Below are 19475 nucleotides of genomic sequence, written 5' to 3' on the forward strand. Positions count from 1 at the left end.
AGTCCACAGTCTCCATTTCACTCAGAGGGTAGATCACTGTAGAGATGAAAGCAGGGAGGGGAAAGGGGAGGCCTTTGGTGTTAATCAGGTGCTGATTGGCAGCTCGGGAGCCTTTAAGAGTTTAGAAAACCTGTAGAGAAAAGGGTTATTATCCCTAAACACCACTGTATTTCCCTCTTATTGTTGTCAGTGGAAGCAGTGACATGATGTAGTTTCATCTTTATCTTCCTAAGTTCTGCAACACATAGGGAGAAAGGATGCTCCTGTTTCTTTAAGGTTCCCATGACATCAAAATACAAGTTTAAGTACTTTTAAATACATGTCACTTATATATGGCATCTCACCCGACAATGACAAAAAAGTAGTTTTGTATGTATTCTGAATGGTATTTTAGAGTTTGTACTTTCCTGGAAAACAATAACAGAAATGTTGATTATGATATATACCCTACTACGTTTGCGTCCAATGAAATCCACCTAATGTTATATAAAGGTAAAATAAAAGCAAGAGCTGATATCATTATCCGCTCATGCTGGATGCCTCAACTCTCTCCTTCATCAATAGCACTGCCAGCTTTGGATCTTGGCTCCAACACTTATGGCCTTACTCCAACAACGATGTCACCATGGTTGTCTTCTTCCTCCAGTTCATCCCTGTCCAATTCATCAGTAAAATCTGCAGGCGTAGGCGATGGTGGTGGTGAGAGTTCCTCGACAGCAGAGAGCAGGCTGTCCTTGTGACTGCTCTATGTGTTGAGCTAGTAGCTACTATTACTCTGAAATTTGGCAGAGGGTGTAACGCATACTCAGCAGTATTGGCTACTGTAAACCCTGATCAACATCTGCAACAAGTCCCTCCCTAGCTTTCTGTTTTGACAGGAAACATGTAAATATGCAGAATCAAATAGCACTCTGTCAGATGTTTCATGGGAACTTTTAAGTTTCTCTAAAGGTAAACTAATATTAAACTTAATTTTGCTAAGAAACCAATCTATATATATTGGTAGTGTTTGCAACTTATGTACTTTATTTAAAAGTAGAAAGCACTCCTTATATACACCAATCAGCCAAAACATTAAAACCACTGGCAGGTGAAGTGAATAACATTGATCATCTTGTTACAATGCAATGTTCTGCTGGGAAACCTTTGGCTCCTGGCATTCATGTGGCCACCACTTGACACACAGCACCCACCCAAACCTAGTACACCCCTCCCAATGGCAACAATGCACCTTGATGGCAGTGCCCCCCCCCCCCCCCCCCAAGCAGAGCAATGCACCATGCCTCACTGCAAAAACTGGTCAGGAGTGGCTCGAAGAATGTGACAGAGAGCTCAACGCATCGACCTGGCCTCCAAATTCCCCAGATCCCAATCTGATTGAGTATTTGTGGGACGTGCCGGTACCCCAGAGGTACTCTAAATCCACAGTGGTGCCTTTTTGGATTGGACTTGGCTCTGACATGTCAAGGCATGGACACAGGACTTTTGGGGGTATGCTTTAGAGTCTGGCACTGGGGCATTGGATCCTTTGAGACCTGTCGGAAGTGAGGTGGGGTACTGGCATATCCTACGGATGCTTGATCAGATTGGGATCTGGGGAATTTGGAGGCCAGGTTGATGCCTTGCACTCTTTGTCATGTTCCTTGGGCAATTTCTGAGCATTGTTTGTGGTGAGGCATGGTGCATGTTCTGCTGGAGGGGGTGCCATTGAGGAGTGTTATTGCCATGAGAGAGGGACTTGGTCGCAGCAGTGTTTGGATGAGTGACGTGCTTCACGTGGCATCCACATGAATGCCAGGACCAAAGGTTTCCCAGCAGAGTATGGCATTGTAACAAGATGGTCAGTATTTTTCATGTCATCTGTTTGTGGTTTTAATGTTTTGGCTGATCAGTGTAAGTGTATGTGTGCACAAATTTTTGGTTCTGACCAGTGGTGTATGGTAGTTACCAAGGGACCCAGTGCATGCCATTGTTATGGGCCCTAGTGCATGCTAGTTATTAATTATAAGGTGTACACACACACCACTGGCAACTGTTTCTAAAAAAGCCAAATTAATCTAACTTAGAAAGCTTTGCTACTTTTTCTTCTGCTTCCTGTCTCTCTTGTCCTTTCTTACGACTGCTTTAATGTTTAAAAGGCATTACTGGTCTCTGGGCTTGCAGACATGTTCTCTTTTCAGTCTTGACAGATTTTGCACAGATGTTATTCATTGAATCGAATAATTTTATATAGATATATAGTTTATTCATATTTTTTTCTAGCTCATGTATAATAAGCATATAACTTTCTTATGTCTCCAACTTTTGAGTCCTTTAAAAACCTGCAGCAGGTTAAACAAATTTAAGTCTGGCTCCTCTTTACTAACCTATAACTAGGACTATAAAGATGCTAAACCAAATCATCCAGCTAAACACTGTGACTTAACGATAGCAGGGACAGGAAGGTCTCACTCTTTCATGCCCAAGTAAAGCCCCTCTCCAATAAATATGTTCTTGAGATCTTTTAGGAAATGGGACACAAAATGGCTAATTGGAGGGGTGGCAGGGGTTAAACACTTCCCTCAACGTTCCAATCTGTCACTCCACACCGCTGCATGCTGGGACTGAAGCCTGGACCTGAACGTGGGAGTCCATCTGAGCCTTTTCCAAGGACACTAAACTGGAGACACCCCAGAGAGACTGCCGCTGCCGCCTCAGGAGAAACACACAAACCAGCTGCGTGCCACTCACACCCAATCCATCACCTCTGTCTTAACATCCCTGGTCTCACCGATATTTATTGAATTCATCATGCCATTACTTTTCTAAGATCTTGAATAAAAATGTGATTTCTCAATTGAAACCCCACAAACTGTAACACATTTTCTCAATAATCGCTGTTCCATTTTTATCTAAACGAATGTCATTCAGGATAGACTGCCAGCAGAGAATTTTCCTTTTTATGCTGTTGGGGCCTCACATTGATTGAAGTCTCGCTCTTGTAGCTTAAGTCTGCCTGTTTAACCCCCAGGCCCTTGCAGGATATGGCATGAATTACATGCACACACCGCACTGCTTAGATTGTAATCTTTTGATAATATACAGCCAATTTCCACCCTGTTATATAGAGCTGATTGGTGCAGGGTTAGTAGCGCAGTGCACGCCTTCCTTCAGCATTGCACTACTTTATGAAAAATATGTGACAAGTCCCCGTGGTACAGTATAAACAATCAAGTAATGAAGCTTCTCATCAAGATGCTCAGCATAGTTTTCTCCTACCCACTCCTTTGTCTCACAGACTAATCATTGTTTCTTTTTTAATTAGGCAAACACGGCTCTTTGTATACACAATTATACGTTTGTAAATTACACTTTGATTAGTTTTCCACTGAGATGTTGCAAGAAGGCAATGAAGATGGCTACGGAGGGAGGGGGCTGTCACATATTTGCTGCTGTCTTTCAACACTAAATGAGGGGTGTTTCTGTCTTTGGCAGTTTGTTTAACCACTTATATGATTGGATTGCTCATTAATTCTCATTCTGTCACGTCCTAGCATTAATCATCTTTTAACTGTGCCTTTAAACTGCCACCCTCAACATCTGTCCAATGATTTAATGTTGACACATTACACAGTGAGTTGTTTTTCTGCCACTGATATATTCTGATGCTTTGATGCAATGAGGCGTTGTAATTCATTTTAACCAAATTAGCGTTCCGTGTAGTATTAGATTTGATATGGTGAGGCTCGGGCACATTGTGTAAGGAGCATGTTTGGTGAGTCAGTCAGTATGGCCCATTACTACAGTTAGATTTTTGTGTTCTAACAACATGTAATGTACTAAATCATTGAAAGCAAAAGTAGTCTTTATTTGTAGGAAACACAATGACAAGCCAGACTACTTTTGAAAGCCATGAGAATGTTCAAGATCCTTATCGTTATTATCATTAGATCTCCCCCTCCCCTGTCCCACCGCAACACTCCGCTTATCTTGATAAGCTGTCAACTTTAAATTAGCATTCAGGATGAGGCTGAGGTAAAGAAACGTCAATCCTTGCTTTTTTTTTTCTCTCCTTCGTAGTACTTTCTGCATGTGTTATTGTCTTATGATTTCCCAACTTCGCAGCCACTAGCCTCCATAGCCACAACCCAGCTGACTGCTGGTCACCACACCTATAGGAAACACGCCCACAGGACATGCTTTATGCCTCAAAATATTGAAAACATTAACCACATCCATGTGTTGGGTAAACAAATATTTTACTGGCCAGAAAAATGCATCAACTTATGTTAAACATCCCCTTCACTCAAAAATGTCTGACCCTAACCCCATATCCTATTCAAGGCGGAAATTTCACGCTGTTACTCCGCCTCACCATTCGTTATAAAACGTATGATTGTGCAATGGGGGGGATAAAGTTGTCTAGCCTTTAAACCAGCAGCAGAGGTAGCCAGCAGAATGGGACTATGTACAGGTCGGGTGTGACATTTTGACATCATGTTTTGTGTGTGACCGACCAGCAGGAGATTTAAAAAATTAGCTAACTGCAGTTTGCTAGCTCAAAGGAGAAAAAAAGCAGCCAAAATGTCCTCAAATAGGTAAAACAATGAGATCCAGGAGCTCCTCTCACCAGAGAGGTGTGTTCACATTCCTCTACTGAAGGAGACAATGTTCGTGCACTTCCTTAAAATCTGTGATTTAACCCGGGCAAGTTAGATTAGGTGCTTCACTAAAACGAGAGCCAATTGCTGTCTAATATATGGCACACATATCGATGGGGTAACAGACTTTGACACAACACAGACAAAGAAACCTGAAACCCTCAGTGCAGCACGGAGCTATAAAACATGATATAAAAATCTAAGGCAGAAAGAATATGTCTTTCTGAAAAATTTGAGTATACGCTAATTCTGTGTCAGTCAGTGCAAGTGACAAGCTAACGAAGAACATAAACAATAAAAAATGCTAACTACACAACCATTCTGATACATTTGCTAGTCGCCAATTTTGGTCCAAAACAGACTCCTCAGTAGCTTTCTTCAAGTTACTATTCCTAACCAGACTAGATGCACAGTTTGACACAGTCGCCTTAAGTGTATGAAATGTAAGTAACTGAAAGTTAAAGTTTTGAAATGGACCATGAATGATTAAAATAAAGGCTAATGAATGAATCTTATGTCATGTTTGGGGGCTGCACAATGTTTCTGATGGCCACACTTTGAGCAACAATGCTCACAACATTGTTGCAACTTTGGTGACACAAAATAAGACACTGAAGGTCTTGCAGCTCTGCAAATCTTTTTGCAAGTTTACTTTCTGCTAATATGGAAACTTTATCTCTTCACCTTTTCTCCTATGACACATAACAAACAGTGACAAATGCACCTTCACTCATCTCACCACTTTAATTTCTCTACATCTTTGTTTTTGCAAATGTACTTCTCTGTAATATGCAAAACATTTTGTCCTCAGAGCCACAGTCGCATTTCCAGTCAGGTTTTCTTACACAAAATTTAAAATGCTCATAAAACAGGTGGAAACTCACTCCATTTTATGGCCCGCAAGGGAGTTAGAAATACACACACAGAGTCACAGAGGCACAGCATGTTAATGTCAACTCTGTCTCCTAAAAATTACACTCATAATCAACTAATTTGTATTGCCATTTTGTAGGAAACATAATGCTGTGATTACAAGTTTTAGTGTCAAGGCTTTCAAGAATTTTACATTTCCTGCATCAGAACAAAACATAGCCAAGAAGCACAAATCAAATGGCAAATGTCTGCTCATAGATATTTGGCAATGGTTGATAATGTATTGTTAAAGCTATTAATTTGTTCATTTATTACTACTTTACACTTAAAATAAGTTTTCATGTTCCAGCTTTAAGACCAGTGTATGAATGGTTTGACACAGATGACGGACATAGGCCAGCTGTGGTTCTGATCTAGCCGTTCACTTGTGTGGGTCCAGACAGATCAGTGTGAGGGAGGGTTTGCTGCTGTGAGGCTGCTCCACCTAATCCCAGGCTGCATTACTCAACCAGTCCAGTCAAACAGCACACAGACGTGGGGACTTCCCCTTTCCCTCCAAAGACGTAGAGGAATACTGTATTGCCTCATGCACCACTGAGGTAATATCATTACTTCAGCAAAGTCGAACCTGAATATCATCTTAAGTGTCCAAACCACACCGTGTGAGAGTATATGCAAAGACCAATTTGTCCAAAGAAATTTTAAAGCAATGACATTTCCATAATTCTTGGATGATCGCTGCATCTAAATACATCTCACGGTGCTGTGTAGCAAAGTTTTCTCTGGTTGTAACATTAGTCTGCTGAGTTCTCCGAAAGAAGCATTACCTTGACTCCTGCCAAGAGTATCGAACAATGCTTGTAGTCATTTTCATGTTTTCCCCGATAGATACCGATCAAACCATCTTGAGGGAAAATCCATCACATGCGTGTGCAGCAGCTCCACGAGGTATAGTCTCTTGCACGCAACTCTGAAATTACTGCTATCCACTGTTACTGGCATTCTCTCACCACCTTCGGGGTGTTGAGAGGTGTCATTTCTAAACGGCCCAGAACACCATGGGCAACAATGATCATATCTGTTGGAACATGGCTCATAAAATCCACCACCTCTCATCATATGCACTTCACAGACACATAATTGTATGTAAGTGCGGTTCTTTTTTCTCTATTTTTTAAGTTGAATGATGTGAAGAAAGAGGCGAGAAGGCACAGTTTGAACTGATATATAATCCTCCCCATTAAGAAATGTGACGCTTTGCAAAACTTTGAATTCGGATGCACTGTAATAAAGACACAGGCAGGTTTATTCCTGTTCAGTAGCATACTGAGGGGAAGTGACTGTGTAAAAAGTACAAACTGGATCTGCACTGACATATTTCCCTCGATAGATAAATATGAACTTGAAGCAAAGCGTCGGGTCTATCTCTGAAAACAAACAGGGCCATATATTTCACTTGGAATAACAGAGATCAGCTGTATCAACACTGGTCCTCCTACTGCAGCCAGCCACCTCAAGTGAGAAACCATCGAGTCTGAGAACCGTCCTCTGAGTGCATCTGAGCAGACATGAGGAAAAGTCTTTGACATTCAGCTGAGCGGGATATTGAACTAATTAGGGTTTGATACCAGGGACAATCTGGTTTAAAGACCAATTTCAACTCAATACAACTGTCAGCTCTGGACAAATGTTTAGGCAAAATAAAAATGTCAAACGTACAAACGGACACAGCTGAAGAGCATTTTACGGCTGTTATGATTTGATGGCAGTATTGTGTTAGCGAGGCCTGCCTAACTTTTCGCTCACAAATAATCTGACTGCTGTTTGCACTGGCACAGCTGTTTGCATTGCCTTTGTTCAGCTGTCTGTGCACTCCCTCCCTTTTCCCACTTTGATAACATAATACTCTGAGTATGTTTCTAAAGGGTAATAAAATGAGAAGGAGCCGCTATCTGCTCTTTGATTGAGCAACGCCAGATTTAAACACATCCCACGATCCTGGAACATTTTACCATCCAATGTTTTCTCTCTCTCATACATCCTGAAGACATGGAGCGTGCAGCGGAGTTGAAAGGCTCTGAGAATTATTTTCTTTTTAAGGCAGAATCCACCCTCAAAGAGATTCAGATCTGTGGAGCCTTTGATGTCAAACACTTGTCATTTAATAACAATGAATATAGACTGCAACCATGCCAGAGAGCTACAATCAAAATAGTTACAACTGTAAATGCTGATGCCTTCGAAAAACATCTGTAAAATTGTGTTAATAAAACTTTCTTGCATACCAAATACATTTTGTTGTAACAATGACACCACCTGGATATTTTTTCAGCATAACAATGAAGCATTTATGTTGAACACATGTGCTGTTTTGTGTCTTTTTGCTTCCTAATATGACAAAAAAAGTGTAGAAAAACTGGTAGCAAAAGTGTCTTGTTCTGTGGGAAACAACGGTTTTGCAAGACTGCTTAACTACTTTTCACTGTGAGTCAGCAAGATCCTTATCGTTACTATCATTACGTCTCCCCCTCCCCCTTCCCGCCCCAACACACCACTTATCTTGATTAGCTCTCAACTTTGAATCAGCATCCAGCATGAGGCCGAGGTAAAGGCATGCTAATCTTGCTTCTTTTTTTTCTTCACACTGCATTCTGCATTTGTTATTGTCTTATGATTTCCCAACTCTGCGGCCACGAGCCTCAGTAGCCACAGCCCAGCTGACTGCTGGTCACCACACCTATAGGAAACACTCCCACAGGACATGCTTTATCCCTCAAAGTATTGGAAATATTATCCACATCCCTGTGTTGGGTAAACAAATATTTCAGTGGCCAAAAAATGCATCAACTATACTGTTCAATTTTCGGAGGGAGCTGCAGAAGAGCATTACTAGCTTCTCTCTAGCTGTGGTACACCATGACCATCTGTTGCTGCTCCCAACTTGGCTGTATGTTACTGTCATGAATTAAGTGACACTGGCCTAAACCTAACAACACACCTGCACAACAGTGCAGGCTGTTCTCAAATAGTGCACCAGAGTATATATGGATGACCAATATGCTTATGGGAGTAAACTAGTAAGTACTATAAAGACTGAAAGTCTGCATAAGAAGGTGGACAGGTCAGACAAAGACACTTTCCCCAGGAGACAGGTGATTATGTCACATGTGAAACCAGGTGAACTTTGATTTATTTCAATGTACGTCTTCACCATGTTTCTTTTCCTGAACCTAACCTACATGACATTACTTTCCTGAACTTACCCTATAACTGTACGATAAATACGTAACATGACAATGCCCAACCACATTTTTTCTCCTAAACCTAATCTATGTAACCTTTGTGCATACCTTTTCGTTAAGTACCTAACATGGCGACGCCATTAATGGGGGGGAATAACAAATTTTTGTATGAGGATACGTTGAGAAGGGAATGTCATCCACGTTTGGCAGAGAAAATTGTACGTAGGATATAAACTTTCTTTGTAGGAGATGGGGCTGCTCCTGGATGTGCTTTACTGATGGTAAATGGAGGAGATGGAACTGATACACAAAATGGCTTTTTATTTCATAGAAGGTCAGAGAATTGTGACCCAGTGGATCCACCTTTGACCTCACAAAATCATTGTCATTGTCAAGACTGTCTGGTCGTCTGCGCGCCATCAGTGAAGCTGCTGCAACATGTGTTGACTGATGACAGTGGACTCTATATTGAAGTCTTGTTTGTAGCTTTGAGCTGTCGATGTACACACATCTAGACAAAACACATACAGTAGGAAAAAGGGCACAAATACCCAAACCAGTATGGGAGCTACAGCCTTCATCCAAGCATGACAGGGTGCTTAGTCACAGACCAGCAGGCTATAGTCTGGGGGGACTCTGTGTTTTGTTTCAGTCATCAGAGCTATTGGGTTTAGGGTCTCTTCTCTGTGCCTATCACTCAGCAACACTCATGGCCACTCGGACCCTGAAATTTTACTCCTGGCTGCTGAGAGGAGCGGGTGGTGGGGCTGAAGAAACGTCTCTCTGGCCTTGCTCTGCACTGCCGGGGGTCATTCTGCCATTCTTCTGTTACACAAAAGACTTCTTCAAGTGCCTGTGTGACAATGGCCTTTAGATCGCTGGAGCGTAATGATTGCTGGTTAACGTGAATGCACTCTGTATTAATTGAGCCAGAATTAATATGAAGTTTTTAGCATTTTTTTATGAGTTGGCAAGGAAACTTTTTAATGGCGTCCAGGAACCATGGCTAAATGTTCATGTTGTCCTTCATTCATTTATCCTTTTGCATAGCAGACATTGTTGTGGTGGATGATAGTTAAGACCAGACAGAGTGGTCCCAGGCTGGGACTCATTCTGAGCCCGTTAATGAGTACAGCCTCTCACTTTCAACCCTATAGCTAACATAATGTCACTCGCAAGCTCCTCATAATGAACGTGCACAAACCACAATAGCAGTGAAGCATGATTTCACAAGACAAGCCTTTAACTTAGCACAAAGGAATGTCAGATGTGCTGACACAAAAGACCTCCATTCCCCCCTTGATTTACATAAAGCATAATGCACTGAGGGAGATGAGACATTCAAGCATTTGTACACCACATTAAAACACATTCTGGGATTCTGATTAGGTCAGAATGAAAAGCATTATCAAATAAAAATAATTAAAACAAGGTTTGGAGTGTATGGTTTCCAGACTGTTTTTGTTTAGCCGTCATCATAAACAGAGTTAGCTGTGTCTGTCAGTGAATTAAGAAAACACTGGGCCCCTTCTGCTTTGCCGACCTCGATTCACAGATCCTGTGAGACTTGCCAGCGGTTCGCTCTCTTTCAGCACAAGTCGACTCAGCCAGTGACAGACAGGCACCCTCATGTCAAAACACTGTCTGCTGCTGCCAGTCTATAGCCAGCCCCCAGACAGCACGCAGAAAGGCATAGTTACACTGTCACCCTCAACATCACTAACACATTTATGTATGTATATTCTTGTGGATGACAACATATGCAATGTATTAGAGGAGCAATATGTCTCATCATTGTAAGGCAACAAAGCAGCCAAGACTAGTCAACAGTCATATATCTGTATTGTTAAATGGTTTGTGAGGCTCATCAATGCACTGTAGTCCCTCTGATCTACACTATCTTTGACCTCTTTTACTTAAAAGTTTAACCATTTAAAACTTTGACTCATTCTATTAACATGCGCTGCCTTGTTACATTTTGTCTTTGCTCAGTATTTCTATATCATTTCTTTCTGTCTTGGCTGCTAATTGGAACACTTTGCTTTGGTGTTTTTGGACCATTTAGGGCAGAGTAACCAGGAGAGCACAGTACCAAGCAGAGATGCCAGTTTGTTGCAAACTGACACCTCTTCAAAGGGCCGCGAATCTGCCAAGCATGCAGAGGTATCCTCTTTCTGACCTGAGTTCAAAAGGCACGTCTTGCTCTCACACGTAAAGCTGATTGGATGTTTGGCTTGACAGTGCTATAAAGGAAGAAATAGAAACATGTTTTAGACACGTTCGAGAATACTGGGATACATTTTCAGTCTTTTTCTGTGGGTTTTTTTTTCGTACCTGTGTACTCTAAAAGCAGCCAAATAAATGCAACTTCTTTTCTGGCTGCCTATTTTATTCCCACTTCAGCCACTGGAATGCTCTGAGGTATAGGAAGAAGGAAATTATGAGCCCGAACATTCCCATTTCTCACTTTTCATGGTGTCTTGGATGCAGTGCTGTTGTGCACAGAATTTCCCTGCCTTCACGTGATGTAGGGAAAATTATGTAGCCAACATGTTCAACTGCAGAAACATGGAGGATTAGGAGGATAAAGGCCATTTTCTTCTTTAACAGTGAGAGCTGAACTCATTTCCAGGCTAGCTATAGAGAATTAAAGAAGAAATACTGGTGTGCAGATATTTTTGTACAGATTATTTTCATCCAGTACCTGCAACCAAAAAAAATTGTGGATGTGCTTGTATCCTCTGATGATCTACTGGAAAGCAAACTATATTTACCAAGTTATATCAAACTATCATTAGTTTTTTGATTACATGCCTTTTCAATGGAACTATGATTAAGTAACTATACCCTTGGACTCAGTTTTAGTTTAGTTCAGCCAATAAGAACAAGAACAAGAACAAGAACAAGACAGCAGGGGAACTCTAGTAATGTAATACCCCAGATAGTCTAACCAGATAGTTATTTGTTATTTTCTGCTACACCAACAAAGCAAGCAGCCTGCAGACTACATCCCGATGAGCCAAACTGATAATTTGAAAAAGTATTACACATTACAGTACAGTATGTTGTCTGTATGACACCCACGCACGCATTGCCTACATGCTATTTGTCATCATGCTGTGTGGAAAATATTGCTCCCACTGACAGCTTTATGACTACTTCACACAGCATTTTAAGAGTCATGGCCAAGAAAAAAAAGAGATGGCAATAAAACCCTCCTGTTGCCTATTAAGCTATAGTGACATTTAACCATACTGAGGTTTACCATTGATCGTGTGTCACGGCTCCTATTGTACAGACTAAACAGAAGCATGACATTGTCTTTGTCTTCACAAACTGTCTGAGAAATATCTGATTTGTCTACAATACGGGATATGGAAAAGACATATAAGGTCTAAGTCTGTCAGCTCAAGTCAAAAGCTTTAATACTCAGATGTTTGTATTGCAGCTTTCATAACTTGGCCGAGGCAGCACATTATTCAGTTGCAAGTTTGTTTAATGTCTTTGCCTGTCTGCAGACACAGTTTTAATAAAATGAGTGGCCTATTTATCACATTTGGCTGTCACACATATGTTAAAATCAGATTTTAATTGAATAAATAGTTTTATCAATTCATTAGGAGGCTATGGTTGCTGTATCCTGAAAGTAAGTGTGCTAGCACTTCATTGAAGGAACACAAACACTAAGCTGGAGATAAGGTCCAACAAAGCATTAGTTAATCCAGTTTAAATCAGTTTTAATCAATATTTTACATCAACATTGGATTCCATGACCTCTTGTATATGGAAGGTGTTACTGGTAGTGACAAATTTACGCCATATCAAGTTATTACTGAGGCTGATGATTTCTCCTGTTCCAAAGTGTCAAAAAACTTAGTTACTGTATGTATGGGGAGCGTGTCTGTTTCTTCAACCCCATGTTCCCCCAGCCTTATGCTCCCTTAGTGCTACTGTATGTTCTCTCAGCCCCATGTTCCCTCAGCCCTGTGGTCTCTCAACTATATGTTCCCTTAGTCTTATGTTCTTTCAGCACTGTGTTCCCTCAGCCCTATGTTCCCTTGACCCTACATTCCCTCAACCCTATGTGCTCTCAACCCTGTGGTCTCTCAACTATATGTTCCTTTAGTCCTATGTCCCCTCAGCGCTATGTTCCCTCAGCCCTATGTTCTCTCAGTCCTGTGTTCTCTCAACCTTATGTTTCCTCAGCCCTATGTTGCCTCAACACTGTGTTCCCTCAGGTCTATGTTCCCTCAATCTCCCTTCCCATAACCCTATTTTCCCTCAGCCCTATGTTCTGTCAACCTTAGGTTTCCTCAGCCCTGTGATTTCTCAACCCAATGTTACCTCAACACTGTATTCCCTCAGTCCAGTGTTCCCTCAACTGTATGTCCCCTAAACTGTATGTTCTCACAGGTCTGTGTTCCCTCAGCCCTATGCTCTCTCAACCATATGTTCCCTTGGCCCTGGGTTCCCTCAGCCCTGTTATTTTTCAACCCTATGTTGCCTCAACACTGTATTCCCTCAATCCAATGTTCCCTCAACAGTATGTTCCCTAAACTGTACGTTCCTTCAGCACTGTGTTCCCTCAGGTCTATTTTTCCCTCAGTCCTTTGTTCCCTCAACCCTATGTTCCCTTAGCCTTAAGTTCTCTCAACCCTATGTTCCCTTAGCCTTTTGTTTCCTCAACCCTATGTTCCCTCAGATCAGTATCTCCACCGGTCATGTTTTCACCCCAGTCTGTTTTGTTTGTTTATCTGTCTGTTATCAATATTGTTAGTGTGATATCTTAAAAAGGTTATAGACAGATTTTAGAATGTACAACCCTAACCTGGTTATGGAGGGGCTGTTTCTGATGGTGAAGGAACATAGGTCTGGGCTGGATTGTATTGTAAGAAGCTAGTCTTAGCAATTGATTAGCTGGAAAGAGACTGAAAACCGTTAACCTGGCTCTGTCTGTCCAGAGGTTGCAAAAACTCACTAATTGACAAGTTGTATGTCATTTCTTTAATCGGCACACAAACAGAAATGTAGCAGTTTCAGTCAAGCAGTTTCCCCCTGCTTTATGCTAAACCAAGTTGATTTCCTGCTGGCTCCAACTTCATATTTAGCACACTTTAGACACTTGAGAGTGGTAATTTCTCATCTGACTCCCTCCAAGAAACCAAATAAGAGTATCTCAAACTATTTCTTGAAAGCTCTAACAGATGAGTTTTTCAGAGTAGAAAAGTAGGGACAAAGGAAAGTGAGTATCCAGTAGAGCACAGCAACAGTCAGCTCTGTTCTACCATTACACTTGTACATGTTGACTTTAATCGTGCGTCAGACCTTTTAAACTGGCAGCACATTCACAATGGGACAGAAAGTAGGCTCATTAGTTTAACATTAACAGGTAGTTGACATGCTCCAGTGAAGTGGACCCGTCCAATATTCAGCTTTGCCATGTGTCTTGTAAGTTAGCTGTTCCCACATTATTTCCATGTTCTTTGTGACTGCTTCACTTCTCCCGCAGCACAATCAGACACATGTCTATAAACAAACCAAATATTGTCCTCCCCTTGTTAGTTGACACTGTATAATCTAATTGTCAGTATATTGACTCACTAAATGTTGGCATTGGGTCCAAGCCCAACACTAAATATGACAAAAAATGAGTTTATTGTTATATAAAGTTATCAGCACACAATTGGACTGTGTTGTAATTGATTACTGTGAGGAAAGGCGTAAAGTAAATATTGTGACAGGCGTCTTCTATTGAATTTAAATCACATGTCGGTCATATTTTTACTTCCTAACACCACATATTACTTTTTAATGTCATACATCCAGTTTCCCGAAATAACATTGTGGCTTTCAATCTGCAAACGTACAAAAACAACATCAATTCAAACTGCCTCACTCAAGAGTGAGAAGATTGAACATGAAAACATATATCAGCTTGCGAATGCCTGTTCTATCTCAAGACTCATTCCTGGTGTGTGATCACACATTCTGTACGTGTGTGTGTGTGTGTGTGTGTGTGTGTGTGTGGGAGAGCCAGTGGATTTTGTTTACTTTAGAGGAAAGTGAAATGCCGAAGTCGCCTATATTAAAACTGACAGGCCCATTTGGAAGCAATCATCAAATGTGTCATGGAAAAACCGCTACGTCATGGTGCAAGGGACGTCAAGACTTTGCCAGCATCAATATTTTCCTTCGAGGCTGGCAAAGGATGTCGTTTTGACTGGGCTCATGTACATCAAGTTCCTCTCCACAAGTCTGCAGGTCATTTTTCTGAGGGTTTTGCAATAAGAGGAATAATCGTCTCCCCTTCTTCCCTCTCCCAAAGTGTTTGACAAACAGGGACAAAAGGGGGGAAAAGTTTTATCAGTGTCACCTCCTCCAGATAGGAAGTTCGGGTAATTAGCCACACTCACCTCAAGTGAGGGCCAATATCCTGTTTGAAGAGAGCACTGTTCTGATTCACTGATCCTGAGGGCGCCACACACAGGCCCTTCGAACTTTGGGAGACCACCTTGGATGGTGTGATGGGCGAGGATCTAATCTCCCTGCCTGAATAGTTTGCATCCTCCCACCTGAGACACTGTCACATTGATCAATGATTTGAGCCGTAACCATTCCCCAGCACACCAGCTTTTCCTCAAAATGCCTTTCCCACTGCAGAGACAAATCTAATCAAACACAGCTACGACATATTACGCACTCACACACAAATCACTTCATCACATGATCACCAGGGTCAGCTCAGCAGTATGAGACCTGGTATTGTTAGCCAGGTGGAAATGATACGCTGGTGAGTAGTAGGCTACTAGCCTAAGCGGGGATAATCTGATTTGTTTCACTGACTGCAGCCCTCTGGTCTCCCCTCCCCTCAGGGGATCAAACACCTTCCTGGCCATTAAGGATGTGCGAGGACACACACACAGACTGATGATCCATTCACAGGTTCTTAATGCAGAGTGCTGATCCAGTTGTCTCTTATGACGCTGTTGATGTGCACGCTCAAAAGTAAATCCCTGTAGTTCACCAGTGTCATTGCCATACACAACACCACTCTGGGAGAGGATAAAAAAGAAAGAAAGACAACTAGAATAAACATGACATAAATGAGTCACCCACAGCATCACCACAGCAATTAAGCACAGTTTGAACCAATGAAAATCAAAACCCATGCTCTCAGCCTCTATAATCCAATTTTTACTTAGCCTCCACATCGCAGCTGGACTCCCTGCACACTAACCGCACTGAGGTACTCAACCACAAACACACTCAGACATCAAAATACCATCACCTCACAGAACGGGGCTCTCGGATAAACGTTGAAAATAACAAAGCGGCCACCTTTAACAGTGGAAAATAATATTTATCCGAGCACCGATTGCTGATACCATCTGTAACACGTTCTGTAAAAGCAGCTCCCATAAACACACCGTGTAAACACTGTGATACTTTTAAACGGGATGAACAGTGAACTACACAGATCCTCCCCTTCTGCAGCGGTCTGAACACTCATGTCCTCCTCAGATGTGCTTCTTCACCTCGCACATTTTTCAGTCACACGCAGATAAACTGACTTTACTATATAAATTCACTCATTCACTTTATTTGATTATGCTTGCATGCCTCTGGCTTTCCCACCACAATACTTGGACTGCAGCTCATCTTAAAATGTAGCCATTGATCATTGTAATACCACAACATCAGATAGATGAGTCGAACATTACTAGGCCACGTCGTGCAGTCACTGTAAACCTGACATTGTGTTTACAGTATATTTCATTTACTTTGTTATGAGGAGTGGTGAATGTGGCAAGGATGGAGTTTTTTTTTACTGGAAATGACTTGATATAATATATCTGCTTAGCATTTCTGCAATGGTGGAAGGTGATCCTTTATTTAATAGCAGCAACTCTACATTGTAAAAATGCTTCATAACAACTAAGAGATTTGTATTTAAACTCTTAAGTAAAAGTACAAAAGTATTAACAGCTATTTTACTTAAAGTATTAAAAGTAAAAGTACTTCTTCAAATTCTTAAAATGACAAAAAGTGTAACTGCTGGACAGAAAAGGTCTCATACCTCAGTAAAAAGTCCATTCTCAGTGTATGTGTACTGGAGGTTTCAAATTTCCACGTCACACTTGTGGAAGTTGCACACTGGACCATGACTGGCCTCCAAGATAGTTGTGATGTCACAAAATCATCTCATAGGTCCACTTGTTGAACTCAGATTTAAGGTGAGCACAGAGAAACTTCCTGTCTTCTGTGGTAAATGTGAAGACAGGCTTTTGTGGTCAGACTCCTCACTTACATCATCCTGCACAGAGAAGCGTAAACATCGAGATGCAGCAACAAGAAGCAAAGCACATGTTTGAGTGAAGGGGACTTCAATCATACTCCATCTTGTCTTCACTATCAACAGTCTCTGCTGGAACCAGGAGAGGTGTGACAGCTTACATAGACGTCACTTCTGCCTCACTCTGATGCAGGAAAACTGACCTGACTGTCCACAAGTTAATGCAACACAGCCAAGTAAATTTTGCATATAAGAATACAAGAGGAAATTATTCTGTTCTCTGTCTCTGGGGCCAGACAGTAATGACATTAGAAGAATGGGATCAGTTTAAATAGAAGGCTGGTAGTTGTAAATCTTTTTAGCAGAGAGTGCACCACAGATTTTAGTAAAGGTAGGGGGGAAGGGAATGCTCACTAAGCACCTAATCCACCACATTCTTGTTAGGGGTCCGAGTCTGAATTCAGGCAGGCTTCAATGCCATGCACTGCGATAGGAGGGGTTGCAAAAGGCTGAGGTAATTGGATTGGAATACGGCATTGAGTGTCAGACAACAAAAGATATCCATCTCTCTCATGGCCGTTCAGCTCTTTTGTTGCTGGCTGGAATTTATTTGGTCATTCACTCTACTCTTCCAAGCCCGGCGAGGACAGAGGAACAGGGGCAGGCCACCAGGACTGGCTCAGTCTGGTGGTCTCGTATGCGGGCCAGTGGAGTCACAGCGCCTGTGCAGCCGCTGTGTGAGGATGTGTGAACCACGGATCCCCCAAAGCCCAGGGGTCATTTGTGTGATCATTACCATAATCACATTAAGGCTGCAGGAGATTAGCACCATGGCCTCAGAGGAGAAACCCTGTCTGTGCTCCATGACGACTATAGACCATGCTTACAGGGAACGGCGCACACGCTGCTTTGATACCTAGTAGCTGTATGACAGAAGGGCAAGATGGCAGATAAAGCAAGGAGACATCTTTCCTCGCATGTCCCTTCTGTAAAATGTAGTTTTCCAAAAAAAGACATATGACAAAAATTCTGTATGTGCATTTTGTGTAAATATGTAAACACAGGAAAATACTTTTTGGGTTAATGTTGTATCGCTGATTCTCATTGTCAGGTCAGACATTTGGTCTCAGAAACACAGGCTGTCAAAATGTATCTGTCTTGCTGACCAATATATTAATTTAACAGGATTATATGTCAACCCTCAGTACCACCACCACTCTCCCCCACCCCTGTCATCACCCCAACACAAGCATCACCTCTGGGCAGGTCACGAGGCACGGCAGATGGGTTCCCGTCACATCCCCCTCCTCAAACCATCTACAATCTCTAGACTCAATTTTGGCTTTTGCCACCACGGGGAAAAAAAGCTCCCTAGGGTTAAAAACTTCTCCAATTAACCCTAATTACCCAGAGAGAGCATTTCAATGAGGCCTGTAACCTGAGATGTCTATCAGTTTGGAGTCTGGAGGCAGGCGGGGAGGAAGCCGTACCTTTCATCTTGAAGTTCAACCACAGGAAACCTGACATCTGAATTTTGACAGCAGTGATTTAAGATGCTGGAAATAACACTTAGACGCTTCCTTCTTTGAATATAAATACATCTTACCCAATACTACTACGACTACTCATAAACAAGGTATTTTAAGACCAATACTTGGGGCTATCCCTGCAGAAGCTACCGTACGCACCATGTGTCACTGAGGAATCTAAACTTAAGATAAGATAAGCTTTTTGCTTCGCTGCTGCGGTGTAAACAATGAACTAGACCTTGGTTGCTTGTACTGTTTCTAACAAAAATAGTGAGAAAATGCCAGACCTCTCTGCTTATCAGGTCCAAACACATACAGGAGAGACGTGTGACACCCTCATAAATGGCTATAAAGTGTGATGGTGAAACATTACATGGTTACTGATTGATACGCTCCTCTCTCCATAGTGTTCCCAACTGTGTTTCCTTGATTGTGACCCATTGCATGACCTGTGTAATTGGTCCACACAAATCACTAACCACAGGGGCAGAGGGGGTTTCCATCCTCTCATATGAATGTTTGTGTGTGGCTATGTGTGTGTGTGTGTGTGTGTGTGTGTGTGTGTGTGTGTAGCCACTGATCCAGTTCACAGATTACCTTCTTGCAGAGGTACACCCAGCCGCAATTGCCCTTCGACACCAGAAGGATACCGGGGGAAATTATATCTTTCAGCAGTCTGTCGGCCTTTTGCTCTCAGTTAAAGCTATAAATCTGGTCAGCAGGGGTTTCATTCAGAGTCATGTCCATTCTGGCGTCATGTTTGGCCATAAACTACAGGTTGATTGTCTGAAACAGCATTAGATTGCAAGTCATTTAAAATGTGTGACATTCCTCAGGCAGGCATAAAAGCTGCAGGTCTGCCACTCTGGGGCACTGTTGTGTGCACTCCCGATAGCAT

The sequence above is a fragment of the Epinephelus fuscoguttatus genome, linkage group LG16, assembly GCF_011397635.1.
Source record: "Epinephelus fuscoguttatus linkage group LG16, E.fuscoguttatus.final_Chr_v1".
Classification (NCBI taxonomy): domain Eukaryota; kingdom Metazoa; phylum Chordata; class Actinopteri; order Perciformes; family Serranidae; genus Epinephelus; species Epinephelus fuscoguttatus.